Below are 22,033 nucleotides of genomic sequence, written 5' to 3'. Positions count from 1 at the left end.
TAACAAAATACCTAATGCAGGCATGTCGGTTCTAGCTGTTTCTCAGCAGAGGGACAAGCACGCTACACTCCAGAGAATGTGTAGCTTATTCGTTTTGACAGCTGGCTAACACCTGGAGCAGTCGCATACCACCTGAATGAGGCTCTTCAAGGCAATTGATGTAGAAGTTGTATTAAGAGAGGAAGGACAAAGAGTCATCCAGAAAAAACTTCTTAATTGGCATCACGAAATAGTCTCTGCAGGGATTATTTGCTAAACCAGGATTTTTCATTGGACATGAGGTCAAAGTCAGTAAATCAGAGCCAGGGAAGTATATAAATTACAGTGGAATGTTTGTCCAGCCTGCTAAATCCTATCTTTGCCTCTGTCGTTAACTTGCGGAATATCCTTAGGTACATTCACACAACTTGATCTCTCCTCTATTAAATGGGAAAAATCATTTCTAGGTGAGGGCTTTGCTGCAGTTTTCCACTTGGCTGTCACTGAACCAAACTGAACTGAACCAAACTCCTGCAAAAGATCCACAGTGGGGCATGAGCCCGGATCCCCGAACACTACAGTTTATTTCTTGCGTAAAGCCCTTTACAAGTCACATCACAGGAGAAGCCATTATGTAAAAAGTCATTGTGTGAAAACATGTTTGCAATGGAAGTTAGATTATTTAGAAATCCACAATCTGTGATTAATCTGATCTTTCGATACAGAACAATTAAGTAAGACGTTAACCCTGGAGGTTACGTCTCGCGAATATGTTCATCCTTATTTTTCTACGTCCCAATGCATGGAGGCATTCAGCTATGTAAATCTGATTCAGATTGTAAGTCCTCTCTTTCAGAGAAAGTCATGCGTTCTATAAAATTATTCCATATGGCACTTACATTAATTGTAAAACACACACACACACACACACACACACACACACACACATACACACACTGTTAATGTGATGGCGAATTTTCTGTATCCACTTGAGTGGGTCCCAGGAGGCCCAGATAACTGGTCACACATTATTCTGGATGTGTCTATAATGGTGCTTCTGGATGAGATTAACTTTGGAATCAGACTGAGTGGAGTAGATTGCCTGCCTTCATGTGGGTGGTCCTCACCCAATCAGTTGAAGGCCTGACTAGAACAAAAATTCTGAAAAATAAGAAACTCCTACGTGACTGCCTTTGAGCTAGGACATCAATTTCTGTTTTGTGCCTTCAGACTCAAACTGAAGCACTGGCTTGTTCTGGGTCTCAAGCCTGCCAGCTTTTGAACTGGAACTACCATCCGCTCTCCTGGTTGCTGGCCCTTCACACTTCAGATTGGAGCTATATCCTTTAGCTCCTTCTGGGTCTCCAGCACCCAACCACTGATCTTGGGACTTTCCAGACTCCATAATCACGTGATCTGATTCTATGTAATAGAGAGTAATGACGTTGACCATATTTCATATGCTTACTGACTCTTCGGGTATTGCCCTTTTGTGAAATGATGCCTTTAGATGAACAGAAGTTTTTAACTTTAATGAAGTCCAACTTACCACCCCTTTATCTTTGTGGTTAAAGCTCTTAGTGTCCTGCTTAAAAAAAGTTTTGCCTACCACAGCCCACCAAAAGATCATTTACTATATATATATATAATTTCAATATATATATATATCAATATATTGATTGATCATTATTGATACATCTATATATATATATATATCAATAATATCATTGATATTATATATTGAATTTACATCAGTATAAAATTCCAAATCATTGTGATGACTTAGAAACTAGATCTGTCAAATACAGGAAGTGGGTTTTGTAATTTCTTCACTCGACATGTTTTAATCCTATAACCGCTAGAATGATTATAAATTAGCTACATGAATGTACTAAAAACTTTACAGAATTTGCCGAATTATTGAACTTACTCTAGATCAGTTTTCTCAAAGAAATCAGTCACATAAATAAGACTTTTGTGAATGTCTTCAACATGATCATCTTCATTAACATTCTTTGCTGGTTCCTCCTCCTTTCCCTGAATTCTAAATGCTGAAGTATCCCATGCTCTGTCCTTGGACCAATTGTATTTTCTGTCCATACTCATCCTCTGGGTCTTATATCCAATCTCATAGCTTTAATTACCACATTTTAGTATCCAGAATGTATCTCACGAGCCCAGACATTCCCTTGGACTTTAAGCACTTATCCACTCCCACTTATAAGTCTCATGACCATCTCAAAATTATGTCAACATTGAGCTTCTGATATTTGCACACTGCCTCTCCCTCTTTTTTTTTTTTTTAATGACTTTTTAACCTGTGTGCTGCCTGTGGGATTGGTCTCAGTATTGTCTAACTCAGAGTTCAAACAGCAAAAAGTGGCTTGGATCTCTGGCTAGAATAAGCTGCTAGAAGCTGCAGGCTCATGAAAATTACAAGAGTGCAGCAGACAGACCTACAGATAACCCAGAGCAAAGATCACTGCTTGGGGAATACACTAGAACAACAAAGACCCCCAGGAGAAGCAGGGGGAAAACTCTTAGGGAAATTAAGATGTTTCAAGGCAACTCTATATACAGAAGAATGGAGGTGGGGGTTGGGTAGCACCAGCCCAAGGAAGACACATGGACAGAAAAGTTCTGACAATAATAAAGCTTCACAATAGACTGATGAGCGAAGGTCCTCCCCTAATAGTTCTGCAAAGACTGGGAGAGGTGACTCTTCCTTCAAAAGCCCAGTTTTCAACAAATAATCACAAAGCATATACAGAAATGAGAAAATAATTACCCATTCAAAAGAACAAAATAAATCTCCAGAAACTTTCCCCGAGGCTTACTTGACAAAGATTTTAAAAACTACCCTAAATGTGCTCCAAGAGCTTAAGAAAAACACAAATAAAAACTATGAGAAATCAGGAAAACAAAATATGAATGAAAAAAGAACTAAATGGAAATTCTGGAGCTGAAAAATACAATAGCTGAATTGAAAAATTCACTAGAGGGGTTCACAGCAGACTCAAACAGGCAGAAGAAAGAATGAATGGATTTGAACATAGGTCATTTGAAATTATTGAGTCTGAGGAACAAAAAGAAAAAAAAGAAGAAAAGTGAAAATAGCCCAAGGGCTTACCATGACCAAATGAGATATATTCCCGAAATGCACGGATGGTTCCACATACGATAATTAACATCACATACCATGTCAATAGAATTCAGGGGGAAACCTCATGATTATCTCAATTGATACCAAAAATTTAAGGTCTTTTCATAATAAAAACACTTTAACAAACTGGGAATGAAAGGAAACTACCTCAACATAACAAAGGCCATATATGGAAAAACCCACAGAAATCATATGCAATGGTGAAAGACTGTAAGTTTCTCCCTAAGATAATGATCAAGACAAGGATGCCCACTCTCACCACTTGTATTCAACATATTTAAAAATGGACAAAGGACTTAAATAAGCATTTCTCCAAAAAGCATGTACAGATTGCCAAAGAGCACTGAATGAGATTCTCGACATCTCTAGAAATCAAAATAACAACGACATTAATTGTAACATTGAGAGGACTATTATCAAAAAATAAAACAGGCGGTGCTTAGCTGGCTCAATTTATAGAGCGTGTGACTCTTGATCTCAGTGTCCTGAGCTTGAGCCCCACATTGGGTGTGGAGATTGCTTAAAAATAAGATCTTTAAAAAATAAATCAATAAAAAACAAAACAAAACAAAACATAACAGGTGTTGGCGAAGATGTTGAGAAATTGGAACCCTTATGTATTGCTGGGGGTGCAAAGCTTCTGGAAAACAGCAGGGTTGTTCCTCCAAACATAAAATAGATTTACCTTGGGGCGCCTGGGTGGCGCAGTCGGTTGAGCGTCCGACTTCAGCCAGGTCACGATCTCGCGGTCCGTGAGTTCGAGCCCCGCGTCAGGCTCTGGGCCGATGGCTCGGAGCCTGGAGCCTGTTTCCGATTCTGTGTCTCCCTCTCTCTCTGCCCCTCCCCCGTTCATGCTCTGTCTCTCTCTGTCCCAAAAATAAATAAAAAAAAAAACATTGAAAAAAAAAAAAATTAAAAAAAAATAAATAAATAAAATAGATTTACCTTGTGATCCAGCCATTCCTCTTCTGGGTATATACTCAAGAGAACGGAAAGCAGGAATTTGCACAGAGATTCACTCAAAAAGATAGCACACCCATATAGACAACAACAGTTTTCACAACAGCCAAAAAATGGAAGCAACCCTAGTGTCCATCAGTGGGTGAGTGGATAAACAAAACGTGGCATATCCATAAAATGGAATATTATTCAACCCTTAAAAAAAAGAATGGAATTCTGAGGCAGAATACAACATGGATGAACCTTGAAGACATTATGTTAAGTGAAATTAGCCAGTCACAAAAGCACAAATACTTTATAATTCCACTTATGTAAGATACCTAGAGTAGTCAAACTTATGGAGGCAGGAAGGAGAATCGTGGTTGTCAGTGACTGGGGGTGGGGGTGGGGGTGAGGAAAGAATAGGGCAATATTGTTTAATGTGTATGAAATTTCATTTTGGAAAGATGAAAAAGTTCTCAGGATGGACAGTGGTGACGGTTACACAACTATGTGAATATATTTAATGCCACTGAGCTGTACAATTAAAACTGGCTAAAATGGTAACTTTTGTGATTTGTATCCTTTTTCACAATAAAACATTATCTGGGAAAGACAAAGTGCAAAGATTTTATTAGGAGTCTTGTCTGTGAGGGAGAATGAGGAGGGAACTGGGAGAAAGTGAGATCATTATTAGACCACAAAGCAAGTCTGACTATGAGGAAAGGAGACAGGGAAGGAAGACTGAGTGGAAGCATCCTAGACCTCCAATCAATCTAAGGAATGTTTGGCAAGTCCATTGGTCAAAGTCACCCATTACCCGTTTTCTCGCAGAAATGAGCCTGCTTTAGTGTGGAAGGAAGCAGCCCTAGAAAGCGTCAGTGGGTTTCAGAGTGCAGCAGCTGGGGCCCTTGGTCAATTACACTCTGTGTAGTTGAAGGTTAATAAGACATATTCTCACTGACACCCCAAAGGCCTTACATGATGTGCCCCCACCATTGCCTCTTGACCCCCTGTTGATCCCTTGCATCATGTGTTCCAGGCATATTGACCTTGCCAATCCTTGAACAAGCACTAAGCATATTTCCAGTTACAGCCTTTGCTCAGGCGACCATGCCGAAATGCTCTTCGTCCAGATACCCACATGCTGTGTCCTTCACTCCATTCAGATCTTTACTCAAATATCACTTTCCCAATGAAGCCCGCTCTGGTCACCCTATCTAAAATTTTAACATCCCTCCACTAACCCTCATACACATATACATCTCTTTCTAGTAATATACATTACTTTCTATCTCTCTTATCCACTTTTTTTTTAACACTTGTCACTATAATATACACTATACTCATTTATTTATCTTGTTTATTTCCTAGCTCCCCTACTATAATGTAAATTTTATTTTAGCGGGAGCATTGATTTGCTTGGTTATTGTTGTTTATTCAGCAAGCAGAATAATGCCTAAAATATATTCAGCATTCAATAAATATTTGCCGAATGAAGCACTGAACACATAGAAGAAAAAGAGATGGAAAAATACTAATCCTTTTACTGCTAATGTGCAAATGAGTCATTACAAGAAATCCGGAGGGACATCTTCTTGGCAACATTTAATTCACAGAGAGTCCAAATTTCCGTGTGTACTTGGAAGAAACTTCATAAAAAATCTACAATCCAAACATTCCTCAAGTTTAGAATGATTTTCAAGAGAAAAACCAAGGAAACTTTCAAAGATAAAATCTCTAAGACAAAAGGGTCATCATCAAAGGATACCATAACCAGCATTGTGACTCCTTTTGGTCAAGATGGGACAATTTGTGCCTCAAAAACGTTAGGGAAAACAATTGATTTAAACACACTGAAGTTTACTATTGCCCCTAACCCAAGTCAGAGCCCTGCCATGGCCATGAACTGATAGACTAACCTTGGGCCAGTCCCTCAACCTCTCGGAACTTCGGGGCTCTCACTTGTCTTGCAGGAGTAATAATGTCCTCTGGGATCAGTTTTACATCTTAACATGAGAATGTTGTGCTCCGTAAGCTGTACAGTTGATCTGCGTAGGTTTTTCTAGTCTTTATTTTTGCATCAAGAACCACCAGGTGATCAGAAATCACCCCCAGCTGCTTACCCGGCATGTGTGTTACAAGAACTATAACAATAGTGGAATGTTAGTAGTGTGTGTTTTTAGAGACTGTACTTTTTGTTGCTGTTGATACTGTTGTCTTATTTGTGCATGTTCTGTTCTTGTTTCTTTATAATAAAGTTTGTTTGGATGAATACATAAATAAACACATTGACGTTTCTCAAATACCCACAGTTCTTCATGATAAAAAGAAAAACTCAAATGTGGGCAACGTCAGAAACTAAAACCAAAACCTGCCCCTGGGGACACAAGCAGAAAAACCAAGGCGCCAACTTTTTATTCAGGAGACTGGCAATTAAAATAGGATTTGTCACTTATCCTAATTTCAGGGTAACCAAATTGCTTTAGTCGGTAAGGAAATGTTCTTTTTTTCAAAAAACATTCAGCTAATGAGTGAAGAAATATAATAATTTATACAAGCCACCATTTTTATTTATTTATTTTTTTGAGAGAGAGCGAGCGAGTGGAGGAGGGGCAGAGAGAGAGGGAGACACAGAATCCAAAGCAGGCTCCGGGCTCTGAGCTGTCAGCACAGAGCCTGACACGGGGCTGGAACCCACGAGCTGTGAGATCATGACCTGAGCCGAAGTTGGATGCTCAACCGACTGAGTCACCCAGGGGCCCCTACGATGCATCATTTTGGAAGCCGTGGTGAAATACTTGATCCAGTCAAACATCATCAGTGAGTGAAACAGAAAAGAAATTGTTGGGAAACTTAACAAAGCCCACAATCCTGCTATCGCCCATTAAAACAAGTAGTCAATCTTACTATCACTAACAGCTAGACCAAACATTTTTGTGCTTCTTGTTGTTATGCAATACAAAGCACATAGCATGAAGTATTCTGGCCCAGAAAGTAGACAGGAATCTAATCAAGGTCTAGAGCTAACTTCCATTTACAGGAAGTATGAGAAATAGAGGAACAGAAGCAGGTGAAATGACACTACCAGGAAAACCACACAAATCCAGAAAATGAGACATTCTATAAGACAACCAGCCAGATTCTGAAATAAGTAAATAGCATGCAAAAACATGATGGGGGATTGTTCTGGGTTTTTTTTAACTTGATAATGCTAGACAACAGAATATAATGTGTAGATTTCTTATTGGATCCTGATTCAGATGAACCAAATACAAAAATACTTTTGAGATAAATGAACAAGTATGATTTTGGTCTGGTTATCAGAAATCACCAAAGGATTATTATTATTTACTATTAATTTTTCTGGATATGAATAATGTCATTGTAGTTAAGTAAGAATGTATCCATATTTTTAGGCCCGTATTGAAATATGGAGGAAGGAGTGACATATATTTAGTTATACTTAAATGACTTCAAGAAAAGAGGAAATTGATTCATCCAATGGGGAAAAATTACAATAATTGCTGAATATATATAATGAATATACATTTGTGGTTTATTATTCTCTCCATTTTGTATAGGTTTGGAAAATTTAATAAAAAATTAAAAAGAGGGGGGATGGGCTAAATGGGTAAGGGGCATTAAGGAATCTACTCCTGAAATCATTGTTGCATTATATGCTAACTAACATGGATGTAAATTTTAAAAATAAATTAAATAAATAAAAATAAATAAACATTAAAAAAATTACAAAGAAGGGATTATCTTATTTAATTCTCATTATGAGAGCTCACAGTAAGTCAAAATTAAATCATCCACTTAACTGACTTATCCCAAAATATGTGTTCATTTAATGAGAGGGAAAATATCACATGAAAATATTTAACCTCAAATCGAATGTTTGAAAGGTCTGGTATCCATTAATTCAATGCATATTTGTTGAAACTTTATTGTGAATCAACCACAGTCGATAGATTTAGAATTTATGCATCTGAATTCATAACAAGGTTGGCCTAAAAGTTTCCTTTCTCATTTTGTCCTTGAATGGTTTTGGTGTCAAAGTTACATTAGCATAATAAAATGAATAGAGAACATTCCTTCATTTTTTTATCCTCTGGAACATTTTGTATAAGACTAGAATTATCTGCTCCTTGAATAATTTATAAACATTGCCTGTAAAGCTATCCGATCCTGATGTTACTTTAGGCACAGATTTGTGTTTTAATTTATTCCGTAGCTTTATGTTTCTTCACATTTTCTAGTTGCTATATTGAATTTGGTAAACTATATTTTGCTGAGAACATACACATTTTTTTTCAGAGTTTTAAAGTATATTTACATAGCCTTATATTTCTGAAAACAATGGAAAGATCAGATTTACCTCCTAACCAAAACAACTGTTGGTTGTTGGAAAAATATATACACAAAGTTTTGAACACATTGGACAACAGGCAACACAGAACAGTACCCCCGAGAGGTGGAAAGTAAGATTAACACTATAACTGACTGGTTTGTGCCCCTGAAGAGTTTCCAGGCCACAGCACGGGGTGGGAAGTCCCAGGTGGGGCATGGAGGAGAGGTTGGAAGATAGAGCTGAGCTCACAGTGATTCAAGTTCACAGGTAGAGTACCAGAGATGATGGAGTAGTCCCAGAGGACCCGTAGGCAGGGTGAAAATCAGTATACATATGTGAGAAAACTACCCAGGCTGAGGAAAGAATGGCATGAGATGATTAAAGGGAACAGTCCTCACAGCATTCAGAGTAGTGCATAGGACTAACAGCCAGTCAGGAACACCTCATAATTCATGAGGCTTTAGGCGGTGCATTCATAAGAATCTTGCTCTCATAGTGGAAAATGACTAGCTCCAGATTAAACCCTGCGCTGGTCCTACCCAATAAGCAAGAACCAAAAGAATCAAACTGTGTCCGTGGAACATACATAACTGTATACCAGACCAAAACCCAAGAATTTGTATAGAAATGCAAATACAGTAAAACCTTGGCTTGTGAGCATAATTCGTTCTGGAAACATGCATGTAGTCCAAAGCAAATTTGTATATCACAGCAAATTTCCCGATAAGAAATCATGGAAACTCAGAAGATTCATTCCACCACCCCTAAATATTCAATATTCAAATATCCAACCCCAAAATGCTAACAATACTGTAATACAATATGAAATAATAAAAAAAAATACAAAATATCAAGAAAAATAAACAAATTAACCCGCACTTACCTTTGAAAACCTTCGTGGCTGGTGTGAGGGAGACGAGAGAGGGGGGTTATAGTGTAGGATGACTTTCACCATTACTAATGGCATCCCTGCTATATATTGGCTCAATGGAATCTTTTTCTTTTCGTGCAACTTTAACAAGGAACCTATCCAATGATCTAGAATGAAGCAAAGCATTCCCAAGCTTACTCTTGTATGGAAAAGCAAAGGACCGTCCATAGGTGCTGTGAAGTGACAAAAAATACACTAGTGCCTTTTGTGAGCACCTTCCAATGTCCTGCCAAACACCACGGACTGAGACTGAGCATCCAAGCACTGGAACAATCACCCAGAATCCCGCAGCAAGAGGGAGAGAGAAGAACCATTGGCTCAGTTGTGATCATGTGACATTCGGTGTCACGTCCTACTCACATTGCAAGACATCGCTCATGTATCGAATTAAAATTTATTGGAAATGTTTGCTTGTCTTGCGAAGTACTCACAGAACAAGTTTACGCACTATCCAAGGTTTTACTGTGTATCCAAGCCTAAGATAAGCTAAAAATTCACAATGTTTGGTATCCAATCAAAATTTACTAAGTAGGCAAAGAAACAGGAAAATATGACCCATAGTGAGGGGGAAAATCAATCAACTAACGTCAACACAGAATTTATACAGATGTCGGAATTAGCTGACAAGGACATGAGAACAGTTTATTATAATTGCATTCCGTACGTTCAGAGGGTTAGAGAGTGAACATATTAAGTAGAGACATAGAAGATAAAAAATGATGTGAATCAATGAAGTAAAAAACTAGTATTTATTTCCCAGGGGCACCTGGGTGGCTCAGTCTGTTAAGCTCAGGTCATGGTCTTGCAGTCTGTGGGTTCGAGCTCTGCTGTGGGCTCTGTGCTGACAGCTCAGAGCCTGGAGTCTGCTTCATTCTATGTCTCCAGCTCTCTCTGAGCATCTCCTCTGTCTCTCTGTCTCTGTCTCTCTCTCTGTCTCTGTCTCTCTCTTAAAAATAAACATTAAAAAGAAACTAGTATTTCTCAAAGATCAGTAAAAGCAATAGACTTCTAACCCAGCAATTCTCCTTTGGAGGTGATTTTGCGCACCAGGGGACATTCGAAATGTCTATACATATTACAGAGTTCCACAACTCAGTGTTGCTGGTATCTAAGAGGTAAAGGCCAGGAATGCTGCTAAACACCCTACAGGAAAGCCCCCACAGCAAAATTATCCAGTTCAAAATGTCAATAATGTTGAGTTTGAGGCTTAGTAGAAAGAGAGAGAGAAATGATCAATATCAGATATGAAAGATGACATCATTATAGATTTTACATATATTAAAATTCCGACAAGCCAATGTTATGGATAACTGTACGCAGATAAATTTGAAAATTAGGCACAGTTGATAAATTTATTGAAAAACATAAATTACCAAAGCTCACTCAAGAGGAAATAGATTACTGAGTCGCTGTATATCTATTGGAGAAAATGAATTTGTACGTTAAAAAACATACCCGCAAAGAAAACTGTAAGACCAGATGGCTTTAATGATGAATTCTACCAATATCTAAAGAGTAAATGCTAATTCTACAAAAATATTTCTCAAAAATTGAAGCAGGTCAACTACTTCCCAGTTCATTCTATGAGACCAGCACTAACCAAAACCAATGACATTAAAACAAACCAAAAAAAAAAAAAACAAAACAAAACCCTCAGAGACAAATATCTCTCATGAACAAAAATGCAAACATTCCTAATAAAACTTTAGCAAATCAAACTGAACAGCCTTATAAAAGTAGACTATATCACAACCAGGTGGGATTTATTCCAGGAATGCAAAGTTGGTTTTACATTTAAAAATTAATCGATGACAAAATCAATCCATGTGATTCACCATACTAACAAACTGCAAAAGAAAATTGGATTGTTTTCTTAATGGAAGCAGAAAAACGCTCAGCAAGATACATTTATTCCTTATTTAGAACCCTCAGCAAATTAAGAATAGAAAGGAACTTCTTCAACTGGTCCTTGATGAAAGACATCTATGAAAACCTACCGCTAACATATGCTTAATGATGAAAGAGTAGATCCTTGCCCAGTAAGACAAGGAATAAAGCAAGGATGCCTACTATTCAACATCTATTCAGGCTAAGTGAGGAATCTTGGCTTCTACCATCTGGTAGTAACAAGTTGACATCTCCCTTCCTCCCTAGCCAGACAGGTGCCAGAAGAAGCCTACTAAAACAGAAGGTTTAATAAGATCCAGAATCTCATAACATAATACCTAAAATATCCATGTTTTAATTGAAAAATCACTTCTTATACGTAAGGTCAGAAAGATCTCAAAGTAAATGAAAAAAAGACAATCAACAGATACCAATACTGAGATGACAAAAGTAATAGAATTATCCAGCGAAGATTTTAAAGCACATATGATTAAAAAAAAAAACAAACACCTAAATGAGCAATTATGAACAACAGACTCAAAACAACTGGAAAAAAAATGGAAATTTGTGCCAAAGAAATAAACAAAGAATCAAATGGAAATTTCAGAACAACCAAAATAAAGAATTCACTGGATGGACTCAAGGGATTGGAGGAGACAGAGGAAATAGTGAACGAGATCTTAGACATAAAAATAGAAATTAACCAAGTTAAAACCACAGAGAGAAACAGAATGGAAATGAACAGAGCCGAAGGGACCTGTGGGAATAAAACAAAAATCTAACATTTAGGGAGCGCCTGGGTGGCTCAGTCAGTTAAACGTCTGACTCTTGATTTCAGCTCAGGTCATGATCTCATGGTTGGTGAGATCGAGCCCCACATTGGGTTGACAGCATGGAGCCTACTTGGGATACTCTCTCTCTCCCTCTCTCTCTGCCCCTCCCCTGCTTACATGTACTCTCTCTCTCTTTTTCTCAAAAATTAGTAAACTTTAAAAAAAAATCTAACATTTATGTCATTAGACTTCCTGAATGAGAGGAGAAAGAAGGCAAAGGTAGAAAGGTGCTCAGAGAAATAATAGATGAAACTTATCAAAATTTGGCAAAAGACTTAAACCTATAGAATCAAGAAATTAAACCGTCAACCTAAAAATACAAATTAGCGGGTCACAGGGTACCTCAGTCAGATAAGCGTCCTGATCTCAGCTCAGGTCATGATCTCATGGTCGGTGGGACTGAGCCCCACATTTGGTTCTTTGCTGATAGCATGGAGCTTGCTTGGGATTCTCTCTCTCTCCCTCTCTTTCTGCCCCTCTTCTGCTCTCTCTCTCTCTCTCTCCATATAAATAAATAAACTTTAAAAAAGACAAATTAGCCAGTTATTTTATTAGCAAAATGAGTTTATTTGAGAATAGCTGAGAAAGCACAATTTGAGAAAATCAAACTATGGGGAAAACATAGAGGAGTCTGAAGAGACAAAGGGAAAGTCAACTTTTACTAGGTTTTAAGAGGAAATTGAGGAGAGTTGTTTTGAACAAAAATTCACCGAAAAGAACGTGAGTCCTGGTGATTTCTTATTGGCTGTAAGTTGTGGTTAGTGCATTGTTTCTGGGACAGGGAGGGATCTTCCTTCTTCCTGCTGGCTATTAGACTGCGACAAATGTGTATGCGTGAGAACTGCCCCTTCAGGGCTCCCCAACTTCATGATAAATGAGGTTTCCTTGACTTATTTTCACATTTCTCCCTTTTGATCAAGATCTGTCCTTGAAAGTTTCACTGATCAAGAATCAGGTTTTCCACAGTTGGTGATTTTTGTCCCTCGGTGCCAGGAGGGACATTTCCTGTTGGAAAGAAACATGTCCCATGTTGGAGAGAAAGTGCACAAAATGGAAAGTGTTGAGGCTACATTTGAGTAACAGGGAAGGGTAGGAAGGAGAATTCCCAGGCATCTCCCCACTAAGGTCTATATCTTTTCGAGGAGGTTACCATTGGAGATCATCTCAAAGCACTGAGTTGCCTTTTTGCTTTGTTGATAGTGTCCTTTGATGCACAAAATTTTTATTTTTGATAAAGTTCAATTTATCTACTTTTTATGCTACCACTCGTGGTTTTAGAGTCTTATCTAAGAAACCACTGCCTGACACAGTCACGAATACTTACTCCCATGCTTTCTCTTAAGAGTTTTATATTTTAGCTTTCACATTTTGTTTTAGGATCCATTTTGAGTTAATTTTGTATATGGTATAAGATAGGAGTCTAACTTCATTCTTTTTCATGCTATCTGGTTGTCCCAGCACCATACGTTGTAAAGACTATTCTTTCCCCCAGTGTAGTTTCTTGACACTCTTGTTGAAAATCAATTGACCGTGAATATTAAATTTATTTTTTTTAAGGTTTATTCATTTTTCAGAGACAGAGACAGAGCGTGAGCAGGGGAGGGGCAGAGAGAGAGGGAGACACAGAATCAGAAACAGGCTCCAGGCTCTGAGCTGTCAGCACAGAGCCGATGCAGGGCCCGAACTCACGGACGGTGAGATCATGACCTGAGCTGAAGTCGGACACTTAACCGACTGAGCCACCTAGGCGCCCCCACTGTAAATATTAGGTTTTATTTCTGGATTCTTGATTCTGTTCCACTGAGCTATAAGTCTATTCTTTTTTTTTTTTTTTTTTTTTTAGTGTTTATTCATTTCTGAGAAATAAAGACAGAGCATGAGTGGGGAAGAGGCAGAGAGAGGGAGACACACAAACCTGAAACAGCCTCCAGGCTGTCAGCAGTTGTCAGCACAGCGCCCAACGCGGGGTTGGAACTCATGAACTGTGAGATCCTGACCTGGGCTGAAGTCAGACGCTCAACCGACTGAGCCACCCAGGCGCCCATCTGTAAGTCTATTCTTATATCAGGATTATGCTGTCTTATTTACTGTAGCTTTGTACTCTAGTTTTCAAATCAGGAAACATGAGTCTTCCAACTTTTTTCTTCTTTTCTGAGATTGTTGACTATTCTGGATCTGTTGCATTTCTATATGAGTTTTAGGATCAGTTTTTCAATTTCTGTAAACAGGGCAATTGGCATTTGAATAGTGATCGGATTGAATCTGTAGATCAGTTTGAGTGGTATTGCCATTTAACAGTTTTAAGTCTTCTGATTCATGAACGTGGAATATCTTATCATTTATGTCTTTAACATCTTTCAACAGTGGTTTTTAGTTTTTAGCAAAAGCTTTGTACTTCTTTTTATAAGTTTATTTCTAAATATTTTATTATATTGATGTTATTATAAATAGAATTGTTTTCTTATTTTTATGTTTGGATTGTTCATTGCTAGTATGTAGAAATACAGTTGATTTTTGTGTATTGATCTTGTGTCCCGAAACCCTGTTGAATCCATTTATTGCTTTCAATAGAGTTTTGTGGATTCTTTAGGAGTTTCCATGTAACAATCTGGAAATAGAGATCATTATACTTCTTCCTTTCTAATCAAGATGTCTTTTATAAGGAAAAAAAAAAAATCATAGAAAAAGATCAGACTTGTGATTACCAGAGGCAGAGGGTGAGAAGAGAAGGAAATAGAAGAAGTTGGTCAGAAGATATAATTTCCAATGATAAGATAAATGAGTACTAGGGATGTAATGTACAACATGATGACGACAGCTAACACTGCTGTGTGATGTATAGAAAAGCTGTTAAAAGAATAAATTCTAAGAGTTCTCATTATGAGATTTTTTTTTCATTTTTCTTCTTTTTTTTCCCTTTTATTGTATCTATCCAAGAAGATAGATTTTAGATGAACCTACTGTAGTAATTAGTTCACAGTATATGTAAATCAGACTATCATGCTGTATGCCTTAAACTAATACAGTGATGTATGTCAATTACTTTTCAGCAAAAATGGGTTGGCGGGGGGGGGATAAGCCTTTTATTTCTTTTTCCTGTCTAATTATCCTGGCTAGAACCTTCATTACAATGTTGGAAAAAAATAGAGTAGACATTCTCATCGTGTCCCTGATCTTAGGGAGAAATCAGTCAGTTCTTCAACATTACGATGTTAGCTGTGGTCTATTCATAGAAGTCTTTCATCAAGTTGAGGATACACTCTTATATTCCTAGTTCATTGATTGTTTATATCATGAAGGATGTTAGATATCGTTGAAGACTTTTTCTGCATCTGTTGAGACTATCATGCCATTTTGTGTTTTATGCTGTCAATTTGAATTATGATACAGATTCATTTTCATATGTTGAGCCAACCTTGCAGTCCTGAGATAAATCCTATTTAATCACGATGTATAATCATTTTTATGTTGTTGGATTCAAGTTTGCTAGTATTTTGTTGAGGATTTTTGCATATACATTCATAAAGGATATTGGTGTGGAGTTCTCTTTGCTTATGACGTCTTTTGGTGTCAGGTAATACCGACATCACAAAAGGAGTTGAGAGGTATTACCTCTTCGTTTTGGGAGAAAATTTGTCAAGTATTAGTGTTAGCTTTTCTTTATACATCTGGTAGTTTTGCTGGTGAAACCATCTTGACCTGGCCTTTACTAATTGAATTGCTCTACTTGTTAGAGTTCTATTCAGATTTTGTATATCCTTTTGGGTCAGTTTTAGTAGTTTGTGTCTTTCTGGGAGTTTTCCTTTCACTTAGATGATCTAATTCATTATCATACTTTTGTTCTTGGAATTCATTCGTATTCCTTTTTATTCCTATAAACTCAAAAGTAATGACCCTTCTTTCATTTCTGAAATTAATATTTGACTCTTTTCTCTTTTTTTCTTGCTCAGTATAGCTAAAAAGGTCATCAACTTTGTTTTTCTTTTATTTATTTATTTTTGTTGTTCTTTTTTGTTAGAGAAAGAGGGAGCACGAGCAGGGGAGTGGGGCAGAGAAAGGGAGAAAGAGAGAATCTTAGGCAGGCTCCACGCAGAGCCTGGAGCCCGAGACAGGGCTTGATCCCATGACCCTGGGATCATGACCTGAGTCAAAATCAAGTCGGTGGCTCAACTGACTGAGCCACCCCGATGCCCCTGTTGTGGCCTGGGTGGCTCAGTCAGTTAAGCGTCTGACTTGATTTTGGCTCGGGTCATGATCTCACAGTTCGTTAGTTCGAGCCCCACGTTGGGCTCTGTGTTGATGGTGTGGGGCCTGCTTGGGATTCTGTCTCTCTGCCCCTCCCCCACGTGTGTGTGTGTGTGTGTGTGTGTGTGTGTGTGTGCACGCGCGCTCTCTCTCTCTCTCTCAAAATAAATAAACGTTAAAAATATTTTTTAAAGACAGGAAAAACAGCCTTTGTTTCATTGCCTTTCTTCATTGTCCTTCTATTCTCTCTCTCGTTTTTTTAGTAGGCTCCAACCCAATGTGGAGCTTGAACTCACAACACTGAGATGGTAAGTCACATGCTCTACCGACTGAGCCATCCAGACACCTCGATCTTTCTATTCTCTATTTCATTTATTTATACTCTTTTATTATGTCTTTCCATGTGCCTACTTTGAATTTAGTTTGCTCTTGTTTTCAGGTTTCTTAAAATAGAACATTAGCTTATTGATTTAAGATCTTGTAAAAAAAATTGTATTGTGATAAGAACACATAACATTGCATTTACTATCTTAACCATTTTTAAGTCTACAGTTCAGTAATGTTATGTATATTTACAGGTTGTGCAACAGATCTCTAGAACTTTTACATCTTGCAACACTGAAACTCTATACCTACTAAACACTAATAAACCCTTCACATTTCCCCAGGCCCTGTCAGTCACCCTTCTACTTTCTGTTTCTGTAATTTTTAACTATTTTAGATACTTAGCATGAGTGAAATCATACAGTATTTGTCCTTTTGCAACTGGCTTATTTCACTTGGCCTAATCTAGAGTTTCATCCATGCTGTAGCATGTGACAAGATTTCCTTATTTTTAAAAACTGCCTAATATTCCATTGTGTGCACCACATTTTCTTCATCCATTCATTTGTTGGTGGACATTTTGGTTGCTTCTCCCTATTGACTATTGTGAATAAGGCTGCGGTGAACCCAAGTGTGCAGATCCCTTGTTGAAAGTCTGTGTTAGATTCTTTTGAGTATATGCTCAGAAGGTGGACTGCTGGATCTTATGGCAATTCTATTTTTAATTTTCTGAGGACTTTCCATACTGTTTTCCATGTGGCCACATCACTTTATAGTCCTATCAACAGTGCACAAGTGTTCTAATTTCTTCACATCCTTACCAACATTTTTTGTTTTCTATTCTTTTGATAGTGGCCATTCTGATGGATATGAGGTAATATCTCAATGTAGTTTTGATCTGTATTTTTCTAATTATCAATGACATTGAGCATCTTTTTCATATGATTATTAACAATTTGTATGTCTTCTTTGGAGAAATGTCTACTCAAGTCCTTTGTCCATTTTTTTAATCTGGCTATTTGTTTTTGTTGTTGTATTTTAATTGTAGAGTTCCTTCCGTATTTTGGATATTAATCCCTTATCACATATGACAATGTTGTCTCCTCTGTTTTATATTCTATATCTATAGTCCATTCTCAATGCACACCCTTAGCCTACAGGGTGTGATCTTGAAATATCATTTTCCATTAAAGGAAGCCAAAGCTTCTTGAAGAAATTGTTAATTCCAGGACTTGGGCAAGAAATATACAAACAAGCATAGTGTATCTTCTCATAGTGAGTAGGCTATCAGAGAGTACTGGAGTATTATCAAAAAGACACAAATGCAACTTGAAGAAGCTTCCACGCGCCAAAGGTGGACAGGGTGAATAGCAGTAAGGATAAAAAGTGTAAAATATTTTAAATGGTCCATGAATAAGAAAATTTATCTCTCTGAAAAAAATTCACTAAAGAAAAACAATGAAAACCATAGTTTATATTTTTAAATATGTCAGCATGGTTTCTCGGATTCCAAAGTAATTACTGTCACCCTAGTAGAAAGTGCAAGTTAAATACATGAGTTTGTAATAATGTTTTAAGAATTTGGCTACCTCTGAAGGATGATAGGGAATTAACTCATTGTTTTTAACTGTTTTTTTTTTTTGTTTGTTTGTTTTTTGGGACAGAGAGAGACAGAGCATGAACGGGGGAGGGTCAGAGAGAGAGGGAGACACAGAATCGGAAACAGGCTCCAGGCTCCGAGCCATCAGCCCAGAGCCTGACGCGGGGCTCGAACTCACAGACCGCGAGATCGTGACCTGGCTGAAGTCGGACGCTTAACCGACTGCGCCACCCAGGCGCCCCTTAACTGTTTTTTTTTTAAAGGAAAAAAAACCAAACATTTCTCCTGATTTCCTGTGGAAGCTATACTGGATATGTTGAGCGCATCTACGCAACTATTTTAAGAAGTCACTACACCTTTTGTATTGCCTATAAATTGCCATTTGGAGTTACGGGTTTGGTCATATTTGAAATGATCAGGTTTGAAATTTGTGGTCATTATTACCTGATAATGGGAAACACCATCAGGATAAAGACCCGGTTTCTTCAACAAATACAATGCACAAATAAAATATGATGATACAGCGGGAACTTCAGATTAAAAGTTACATTCAGGGGCGCCTGGGTGGCGCAGTCGGTTAAGCGTCCGACTTCAGCCAGGTCACGATCTCGCGGTCCGTGAGTTCGAGCCCCGCGTCGGGCTCTGGGCTGATGGCTCGGAGCCTGGAGCCTGCTTCCGATTCTGTGTCTCCCTCTCTCTCTGCCCCTCCCCCGTTCATGCTATGTCTCTCTCTGTCCCAAAAATTAAAAAAAAAAAAAAAAAAAAAAAAAAAGTTGAAAAAAAAAGTTACATTCAGATTAAAAATAACATTTTTTAAAGATATTATTTTTAGGGGTGCCTGGGTGGCTGTGGGTTAAGCGTCCAACTTAGACTCAGGTCATGATCTCAGGGTTCTTGAGTTCAATCCCCAAATCAGGCTCTGACAGCTCAGAGCCTGGAGCCTGCCTCAGATTGTGTCTCCCTTTCTCTCTGCCCCTCCCTAGTTCTCTCTCTCTCTCTCTCTTTCCCTCTCAAAAATCAATAAAGATTTAAAAAATGATATTATTTTTAAGTAATCTCTACACCCAGTGTGGGGCTTGAACTTACAACCTCAAGATCAAGAGTTGCATACTCTACTGACTAAGCTAGGTATCCACCCCTTAAATATCATATTTAAAAAAAAAAAAACAAACAGAACTAAACTTTCTTTGTTTAAGGATACACAATGGGTTAGGAAAACTATAGCACCAGGAAATGATTTTTATATTACCTGAATAAGCATCTGTCTTCCTGCTAGAGGGACGGGGCATGTGGTAGGATACTGTGTCAACTTTTATCCCTTGACGGGTGTGATAATTACAAGTTTTGCCTTATGATTATTTTTTTAATATTTTACATATATTTTATATGGTTTATGTGCCTGTGCTAGAATCTAAAATAAAAACTAGGGGCACCTGGGTGGCTCAGTCAGTTAAGCATCCAACTCTTGATATCGGCTCAGGTCGTGATCTCACAGTTGTGAGGGTGGAGCCTGCCTGGGATTCTCTCTCTCCCTCTGTCTCTGCCCCTTCCCTGCTCGCATACATGTTCAATCTCTGTCTCTCTCAAAATAAATAAATAATAAAATAAAATAATTTATTTTTTTAATAAAATAATTTAAATTAAATTTAAATTAAAAAAATAAGTCAAGATGGTGATTAATTTGGAAGGCAGGGGCTTAAAGAGGACACAAGGACTCTGAGACCATGGTGGCATTCGCTTTTTGGGTCCAAGTGGTGGCTGCATAGGTGCGTGTAAAAATGTGCCAAGATAAACATCCACGATTTGCTCACTCTTCTGTATATTCGTTTTACTTCACTAATAAAAGTTATTTTAAAATATAAAAGGAAAAAAGCACAAGAGTCTCCCTTAGCCACTACTTAATTTGCCCTCCATTTTTTTTATTTTAGGAAATGTTGCCTTTTGGGCTCATCTGTGTCATGGGAGACATACATAATTTCATACTCGATTTAGAAGGCGTCCAGATGTTGTTCCATTATTTAGTTGGCGCTGTGTGGAAGTGTTGCTTAAAGAAAGACTTCCAGTGCCAGAAATTTCTCCACAATATATCACGTTAAACACCAATGATTTGTGTTTTAGATTTTGCCTAGTGCTTTTCGTAGTATTGGAATTCTCATTGTAAACCATAAGAGCTATCTGCAGGGAATCTAGGCCTTTCCTGTTTCCCATTTCCTTCATTGGGGGAGATAACATCACAGTATATATGGAGAGGACCCGGTTATTTCCAAATCCATAGATTCATCGGGGCTGGGAAATGTCAAATCGGCACCTGAATAAATAAAACACAAGCCCATTAGTGCAAGCTTATGTGACCTGTCAGCATCATTAGGCTTTGCCGAGCACAGGAAGCCAGCTGGTATAAGGCCTTTAATAATGATGGCATCTCTCGAGAGAGCCTAACAAATCCAGGCTTTGCTTTTTGAATAAGCATTCTGATGTTTACTTTCCAGGCGAGGGTCTCACTTCGTTTTTAGGTTGCTGTAATTCAAACCCTGCCTTCGTAGGAGTCTTCTCGCCCTGCTGTGAATGGAAGCACCCAACTAGATTCCGCAGTATTGCACAGACCTTACTAACCCACAAGGTGACCCAGCAGTCAGACGCTTCGCCAGGCTTTACATCCCCGACTTCGGTATTCTAAAGGCAATCTCTGCAAGGACCCTTTTGTTTGAGAGGGTAAACTCGTTAGCTTTAAGATACAAGCTTACGTGGTGAATATTAATGTTTTTTTGTTATTTTTTTTTTAACGTGTATTTATTTTTGAGACAGAGAGAGACAGAGCATGAACAGGGGAGGAGCAGAGAGAGAGGGAGACGCAGAATCTGAAACAGGCTCCAGGCTCTGAGCTGTCAGCACAGAGCTCGACACGGGGCTCGAACTCACGGACCATGAGATCATGACCCGAGCCGAAGTCGGAGGCTCAACCAACCGAGCCACCCAGGCGCCCCTGAATATTAATGTTTAAGGGTGCAAAGTTTAGGAGCGTGGACCTGGACCCAGACTGTCCAGATTCAAACTCTTTGCCACCTATTAGTTGTGTAACCTTGGGCAAAGTTACAAAAACTTTCTGGCCCTCAGTTTACTCATCTGTGAATGAAGATCGTGATGCCTGTCGCATAGGGTCCAGGTGAGAATTAGATAGTATGAATATGTGTATAGTTCATAGAACAGTGCATATAATAAGCACTCCAAGTGTTCGGAATATTATTGTGTGAGCTTGCACAAGTAACTTAACCTCTCTGTGCTTTTTTTTTTTTTTTTTTTTTAAATCTTATTGTTACTTAAGTTTTTTTTTTTTTTTTTTAACATTTTTTATTTATTTTTGGGACAGAGAGAGACAGAGCATGAACGGGGGAGGGGCAGAGAGAGAGGGAGACACAGAATCGGAAACAGGCTCCAGGCTCCGAGCCATCAGCCCAGAGCCCGACGCGGGGCTCGAACTCACGGACCGCGAGATCGTGACCTGGCTGAAGTCGGACGCTTAACCGACTGCGCCACCCAGGCACCCCCTCTCTGTGCTTTTTTATCTATTAAATGGAAATAATGAAAATAGTACTTACTTTATAGGGTTGTAATAAGTATTCAATTGGTTAATTCATATACAGTATGTAGTAAATTGCCTACCAACATCGTAAGCACTCAATAAATGGTAGCTATTATTATGCAATCTCTCCTCTTTCTTTTTTTTACCTATAGAAATGCAAATAGGAGGCTGGGCTGAATATAATTTATGCAACAG

General features: G+C 38.3%; 1 protein-coding gene across 1 annotated transcript in view; it reads right to left on the bottom strand.

The window, feature by feature from the left end:
• Positions 1-12,624: 12,624 nt before the first annotated feature.
• The window catches only part of LOC131507961 (MAPK-interacting and spindle-stabilizing protein-like), a 46,314-nt gene continuing 36,905 nt past the window's right edge, over positions 12,625-22,033 (bottom strand). Inside the window, exon 3 of the mRNA XM_058723299.1 lies at positions 12,625-13,094. The gene's annotated coding sequence lies outside the window, so the exon portion shown is untranslated. The remainder of the gene's footprint in view (positions 13,095-22,033) is intronic.

Source organism: Neofelis nebulosa, chromosome 3 (genome assembly GCF_028018385.1).
Source record: "Neofelis nebulosa isolate mNeoNeb1 chromosome 3, mNeoNeb1.pri, whole genome shotgun sequence".
Lineage (NCBI taxonomy): Eukaryota > Metazoa > Chordata > Mammalia > Carnivora > Felidae > Neofelis > Neofelis nebulosa.
The sequence above is the reverse complement of the archived record's forward strand: the minus strand, read 5'-3'. Positions and strand labels throughout refer to the sequence as shown.